The following is an 8,425-nucleotide window of genomic DNA, read 5'->3' on the forward strand; positions in this document are numbered from 1 at the left end:
GACACATACCTAAAACCTATATGTGCTACCATACACAAAGTTGATATTCTGCCCATAAAGACCCTGGTGACCAAAGTCGACTACTTTATGGAGAGCCACTTCATCACTTCCAAGATCTCCCTCAACGCCTACACTCCTTATGAAGAGGGCAACTATTAAACATTGGCCGAAGATTATGTGTACGTGGTAGAACATAGACGCCTATCACATGATGTGCAGGAATGGAAAAAGAACAGGTCACCTTTCTCAAACTTACACAAATTGTTCAGCAATAATTAACAACGTCTAAGCCATTTACAGATGCTCATCGGTCATGATTTTGCTACTACCACTCCAGATTTAGGTCTGGTATAAAGTAATGTGTAAAAGGTTGTCAGGGGTGTAAAATAAAGTGTAAGTAAACCATCGCATGTGGCGATAGCCTCCTCTGTCGCTAATCTTTTCTTTTACCATGATGCAGGTATAGATGTTGGATTTTTGGAAGACAGGGGTGCTTACCGCTCTCTTCTGCCAAAGCCACACTCCCGAACACTACATAGTCTATCTAATCTAAACCTGCCAACGTCAACCTGGAAGCAGCCATTTGTTCTGCTCTACCCACCCACAGATACGAGATCCTTCCATTATTATTGAGAAGTAACAAACCTCATTGGATGTTTCTCTTTGTTGTCCTTATATTACCAATCCTCGGTGCGGATTTCGTATAACATTTCCATTTCAGGTTAATGTTGCTCACCAATGGTTAGTCAATGCAGACTCTTACTTGTAAACACATTTTCAACCTACCCATGCAATCTCAGTCTCCACATAGGTGCACCCATGGATGCTTATGTTCACCTCTTCAAGTCCTACCCGTGAGTCTTCCTTCTAGGACTTTACCAAATGGCCACGGTTCACGGTAAACAGGGTACCTATCACCCTATGGAGCCGCAGTGTTTGCCAGAATCAGGCGTATGTCAACATATCTTCTAGCAGCTACTAAACAAATGTTCACTGAAAGAGAAGAAATTGAAATTTCCCCAAAGGACACAAGCTTATGGTCGTCACCCTTACACACCGTCCTGAGGAAAGATTGCTTCATGCATCCATGTTATTATTATTATTATTATTATTATTATTATTATTATTATTATTATTATTATTACTTGGTAAGCTTCAACCCTAGTTGTAAATGACAGATGCTATAAGCCGAAAAGGCTTCAACAGGGAAAATGGCCCGGTAAGGAATGGAAATAAGAACACTACATGAGAATTATTTAACAATAAAAATAAAATATTTTAAAAATAGTAACACTAAAATAAATCATTCATATATAAAGTAGAAATTCTAGAAAAATATCCAGAAAAAGAGAAAAGAGATAAAATAGTGTGCCTGAGTATACCCACAAACAAGAAAACACTACCCGAAGACAGTGAAAGACCATGGTACAGAGGCTATGGCAATATCCAAAACCAGAGAACATTCATTTGATTTTGGAAAGTCCTTCGCATGAAATTGCTGCTTACCATAGCTAAAGAGTATCTTCTACCCTCAGAAAGAGGAAAGTAGCCACTTGAGCAAAGAAGAATTGTTTGTTACTCTCTGTGGTGTAAAGTGTATGAGGACAGAGGAGACTATGTGAAGAATTGGCCAGATAAAACGGTGTATGTATAGTCAAAAGGAAAATGACCTGAAATCTTAAAGAAGAATCCAATGTACTACTGACAGGCCAGTCAAAGAAGCCAATAACTCTCTAGTGGTAGTATATCAACGGGTGGCTGATGGGCTAGCTAACATACTACCTTGTTGTTATATAAGCTATATACCTTACAATTCCTTAAAAGACATATACATAACTTTATTAATATTGAAAATGATAGTAATATTAATTATATAAAATGTATTTGAACAGTTTTTATCATATACTGTACATTCCTAACACTTAAAGTTACACAATTATATATTCGTTTATTAGGCCTTTAGGAATGGTATAAAAAAATCAGATATTACAGACTATTTCCAAAACAACAACAGGCAAAGTAACTTGAACTATACATCACTTGATTAATAGAGAAAGTTCAATGCTTATTATTACACCACAAATTATTCATGGTATAAGTAATAAGGATGTGAGTAGACTTCATGCAATTTTCTCTGACATGATAAAGATTAGAGGCGACCTAGCTTTACCGTTTATTATATACTACCAACTACCACTTTTTTCCTAAATATTTTTTCACATTTGTAAATATTCTGTTTTTAAATATATATAAAAATAAACCAGTTGACTTCTCATAAGTTTTCTTCCCTGATTTTATTTATTTATTTATTTATTTATTTATTTTTTTTTTTTTTTTTTAGTGATCAACTTCACACCCCCATAGCTTGTACGCTGGACTAAATTTAGCCTGATCGCTATTAAGTAACCCTTAAATCCCATATCTACGTTCAACATATAAAATTGATGTAGAGATTAGTACCATCATCCGTTTTTTAAAGAGGGTGTAATTACTCAAATATGCTGAGGTCTGAAAACACTGGGCTCATTATTAATAAGGTGAAAGTTACCTCAAAAAATACACAAATAGTAAATTTTTTTCTGACAACTGTCAAAGTATTATCTGTTAAGCACTGGAAATTGACAAGAGCATCACATGCTCTAAGGACTATGAAAAACACCCAACTACCGTCAGCAGAGCTTTGCTTTACACATTTGGTAAGAAATATTAAGAAAAAAAATGTATAATTTGGGAGATATGGAAATTAAACAGCAAGTCTATAACCCCGGCGAATAAATTTACTTTACATAATTTAGCAAACAACTTAGGAGGTAAGGGATCGCAGTCACTTTACAAGAAAATAAAAATACAAAGAAAAAGTTATATTTGATGTAAACCATAGGCATTAAGTTGCAGTAAAATATTGTTGATTTTATTGGAGCAAAAATTTAAATTAGCTACCTTTAGGATAATATAAATAAGGAACATCGAGTCTTTTATTATTCTGCATATTGTAGTAAACATCTTCCTAAATTGTGTTTTTTTGGGGGAAGGGGAAGCAGTGATTACAGTTAAAGCTCCGCTAAGGTTGAGGAAAGCTGCTAACTCCTGAATCTGTATGTCTATGTACTTTTGAGGTTTGGGAGAAAGTATAAGCGCAAACCCAATCCTTAGCATCTATAATAATGCCATACCAAATGAACTTTGGCTTCAGTAGCACTGCAGTAAAATGGTGCAAGAGATGTGAAAGGCCGTGAATGAAATCCAGCACCTGTCGGGACATGGGAGCAGGTGTCCATGGTCGGTAGGATGTCCTACATGCTTGACACTCTAGATCTTTTTGTTGGGCTTTTGCCAAGGCGTTGTAATCTAATACCAGGAGAGTTGCAGCCCATATGTTTCTTGGCAGGGCATCAGCAACAGGATTAAATTTCCCAGGAATATATTGAAAGGTACAATTTTAATTCAGCTATGGCGGAGACATGTCAGCGTAGACGAGTGGGACACACACTGGACTATCGAGTGAAGGTGTTTACCAGAGCAATGAAGTTCGGGCGAATGATGGAGGGCATACCTTTTAAGAAGAGGTGAAGGTCAGTGATTGATTAATTGATTTAAAGTTTTATGGCATCCAAAGGGTGGAAGTGACGGAGAGCCAGGTGCACTACCAGGAATACGCGATGGAAGGTAAAGTAGCCGGATTCTTCATTGGACAGTTTCTTACTGAAAAAGGCCAATGGGTGGGCGAGCCGTGAGCTAACTGTTTGAGTATTTCCTCAATAGTGACATGGCTGGCATCGGTTGAGAGGAGAAGTGCATGTGGCATGGGAAAATTGAGGAATATAGTGGCTGATAGGACATTCTTTGCGTTTCAGAAGGCTGCTTCTTGAAGGGGAATCCAATTAAGGACTTTTAGCTTTGCCTAGAGGGAGCAGTAGAGGGGGACAAGAGTAGCGGTAATGGATGGCGAGAAACGGTGATAATAGCTTATCATGCGTAAGAATTCTTTCAGTGGTTTCACGGTCGAGGGCATGGGGAAGTTCTAAATGGCGGTTACCTTTTCAGGGAAGGGGTAGACTCCTTCAGGATTGATGTAGTGCCCTAAAAACGATACTTAACTAGTGCCAAAGTTACACTTGTCACACTGGACTACAATGCCGTTCTATTGTAGGCGGTAGAGGAAGAGAACGCAAGTATGTCGTCCAGGTCACATATACAGAAGTAAAGGATGCCATCCATGAAATAAAAAGTGGCCCCAAAATTACGAAGGAGAAAACAGTAGTAATTGAAGGTGTATGTACAAACGTAGATGTTCATGTCAGTCTTGTGATGTCTTCTGGGTTCCTGCGCAGTTGATAATACCCTTTCAGGAGGTTGAGCATGGAGAAAACCTTCGCTTTGCACCAATAAGAGGTCATATCGGTGGTGTTGTACGTGGTAGTAATCAGGTTCTTTCTGCATGTTCAAACACCTGAAATCCCAACAAGGGTGCAAGGAGCCATCTTTCTTCAGGACGATTTGTAACAGTGACGACATTGGACTTAAGGCCTTTTGGCCAAGGAGAATTTCTTTAATATTTGTGAACGTTTGTTTGACAAGTGCCCAACAATCCAGCACAAGATGCCAAAATCTGGTGAATACTGGTGAAGAGGTAGGCATATTAATCCGTGGGTGCGTTGATGTGGAGAAAAAGGTCGGAGGGGGTGGGTTGAAGATAAGTGGAAGAGTAAAAGTCTGTACTGACTAGCTATCAGCGAGTAACGTCTACCAGGAGGTGATTATTTGAGAGGAAATCCGTGACGACGAATGGCAATGTGACATCAGCAGTGAGAAACTTCCACTGATATTTAATACTTCCAAACGATGATATGTGGATCTCGTAACCATGGGTGAGAATTGCAGATATGCTGGCGGCTACTAGGCCGATATCAGAAAAGTTAGACAGACTAAGTAATGTCCTGACGAGTAGCCTAGGGAGAAAAGAATGACAGACACTTATGTCTACCAAAAATAGCACTCCCATACCTGCATCATGTAAAAAGAAAAGATTAGTGACATGGGAGGCCACCAACACAAGTGATGGCCTACTAATATGTTTTTGGACCACTGAAAACCTTTCTAAGATTTCTTCACAGCAGCCCTGAATCTGGAGTGGTAGTAGCATAAGTGCAGCCGACGGGCATCATGATTGATTGACTGATTGATTTTAGATTTTCTGGCATCCTGACACTGATGGTCATTAACGCCAATATTGTTCATTATAAATAAAGAATAAAAGAATATTCAATGAAAACCATAAAAGCAAAGATGTCATCACAAAAATTTAATCTCTTTCAGAAGTACTGCTTCTGAAATATATCTAAAACAGCCGTTAGCATTGTACGACACATTATATCCAATGATCTTGGCCATCCTCATTTCGAACTTCAAACAGATATCTATTTCTTTCTGTGCTGTAAGTCGGGCATTCAGTCAAAAAATGCCTCACTGTTAAGGGTATCAAACAGTCGTCGCAATATTGTTGATGTTGACCAGAAAGCAGAAACTCATGTCTCATACGAGTGTGACCAACTCACAAACAAGAAAAACTAGTCTCCAATTTTCGGGGCATCTCGTGATACCTCAAAGGGAGTATAGAATTACTTATTTCTCTCATCTTATTTTCAACTAAACTATTCCAATATTGTTTCAAAATATCATAAATATAATTCTTAATTGAAGGTAAAAATCATTACAGGTAATGGGATACCTTTTCTTTGCCAGTGAATCTGCCTTCTTATTTCTAGAGGTTTGTCGGAACCCAGTCAAATCGAACTGTTCTTCCTTTTAAGCCAATAATTAAAAGCCACTCTAAAATCTTTGAAATTGAATGATTACTAGAGTTGAAAACTTCTAAAGCTCGTAAACACACTTCTTGCATCAGTAAAAATTGTAAAATTGCTCTCGTTTTTTATTAATATTCTTGCAATATCTGCTAGTATGCCATATAGTTCAGCAGTAAATATAAAGGATCTAGAGGAAGTGCACCTCTACAATTAAAAGCACTGCTGTATACTCCAAACACAATGCCAGCATCAGATAATGAGCGATCAGTATATATAAAAGTTGAATCCCTGTGTTTTTCAACATGTTCCCCGAGGAGCAACCTGGCTTTTAAGTAAGTTATGTTCTTCTTTATACCAATAAAATATTTACAAAAAGATTTATCCTGTAATTTCCATGGATATGTTGATAATATCTTACATGGGAGCACTTTATTTCTAACTATATCTACGCTCTCTAATAATATTTTTACCTGGAAACCACAAGGTTGAGGAGACTTTCGGGGTAGCTTAAAATATCTATAATGCCTTACAAGTTTTACAGTGTGACAAAATAAAGAATTAGGGAGTCTTTGCAACTTAAACCACAACCGAACAATAGAACACTTCCGGTAAAAGTATAAAGGTAACTCTCCAGCGTCAACCAGTAGGCTTGGGATAGGCAAAGTTCTAAAGGCTGCTATGGACAATCTGATACCAGCATGGTGTGTAGAATTTAAACCTTTTAATCTAGTTGGGGTGACTGAAGAGTATATTTCACACCCATAACTAATCTTGGAAAAAATTAATGTCTTGTATAATTCTAAAAGAGTTTTGCTGTCTGCACCCCATGATGTATGAGACAAAACTTTTAAATGATTCACAGCCTCAGGGCATTTTACTTTTAAAGTTTTCAAGTGAGGAAAACCTGTAAGCCTATAATCAAATACCAATCCTAAAAATCTAGCATCACCCATACATGGGATTTGTTGACCTTTGATGTTTATACCCGGGTTTGAATGTACTCCCCGGACACAACAGAAATCAACGATAACAGTTTTGCTTGTTGAAAACATGAATCCAATAATATTGGCCTACTAGAGAATCTTGTCAATTGAAAGTTTTAGTTTTCTCTCAACCATTGCCATTCTAGCTTCAGCAAATTATATGGAGAGATCATCTATAAATAGCACTGAGAGAATATCTTGGTAAATGACAGAAGATATCCCATTCAAAACTATTGTAGATATCGTTACACATAGCACACTACCCTGGAGATCTCATTCCTAACATTTCTTCCCTGACAGAGCTTCCCCCATTCTCACTTGAAAAAAGCTATGGGAAATAAATGACTCTATGAACAATGGTAGCTCTCCTCGTAATACCAAATTATGAATGTTTTATGTATACCATATCTCTATGCAGTATCATAGGCCTTTTCAAGGTAGAACAACACGTTTACATGGTACTGTTTGGAAGGAAGTGCTCCACTAATAGAGGACTCAAGTTATATCAATTCATCAGTCATTGATTGCATTTTTCTAAATCCACAATGGATAAGTGAAAAAAAAAATACCGTTCTTTTCCAGATACCACTTCCGTCTTGTATTTACCATCTTCTCCATGATCTTACATAAGTAAGATGTCAATTCAGTATGTCGATAGTTTGTTGCTAAAAACTTAACCCGACAGGGTTTTAATAAGGCTAAGATAATGGCTACTTCTCAAACAGTTAATAACTATGGTCATGCCATATTTTGTTAATAATTCTTTATATAAATAACTTGGTGTTAACAGGTACATGTTTAATCATTGCATATATAATTCCATCGGGTCCAGGGCTGTATCATTATGAGAAGGAAGTGCATAATTAAATCTTTCAGAAAAATGAGAATCATATGACTCCTACCTTCATGTTGCAGAACTTAAAATTTCCTTTTCTTCAATGTTCCTATACTGATGACCAAGGGCTGCTACACACTTCATGATACATAAGAGAAATGATCATCCAGGGCATTGCTAACCTCAGTTGCTCCAGTTACTATAACACTGGTGGTGGGTCGGGGATGAATGTGCTGGCTATCTTTTTTTATTTGCCTCCACCCAGAAGAGAGTACTGTTCTACTGTTAATGGAGGAAACAAAAGACATTCATGATTGGCACATCGCTTCTTTCATAGCAAACCGGAACTGTGCTCTACATTTCTCGTATATTACTAAAATCTCCTAGGTAAGGTGTCTGCGCAAACGAGTTAAAGATCTTCCTGTGGCTCTGTGCAGGGCAATTAGTTCTGAGGACCATCGGAGGACTGGTCTTCGTTTGAGTAACCTTGTTGTTTTGGGAATTGAAATGAAGCCTACTGTATGGAGCGTTCCATTCAGTAAGTCTATGGCACTATCAACACTTTCAGACTGTTCTCTATCCCCTTCAATTTCGCTTAGCTCACGAAATTTATTCCAGTCTGCCTTGTCAATATTCCATTGTAGTGATCTCTGTAAAGGTGGACCATTCTAGGTGTTTATAATTATTTTTGCATTATCACTGTTAGGCCAACCAATGTTCTCCTCTTGAAAACGAGAAGGCAATTAGAGCTTACAATTATAGTCAATAGATGGCAAGGAACATATCTGGACATCAAAGTGTGT

Source organism: Palaemon carinicauda, chromosome 6 (assembly GCF_036898095.1).
Source record: "Palaemon carinicauda isolate YSFRI2023 chromosome 6, ASM3689809v2, whole genome shotgun sequence".
NCBI classification, from domain to species: domain Eukaryota; kingdom Metazoa; phylum Arthropoda; class Malacostraca; order Decapoda; family Palaemonidae; genus Palaemon; species Palaemon carinicauda.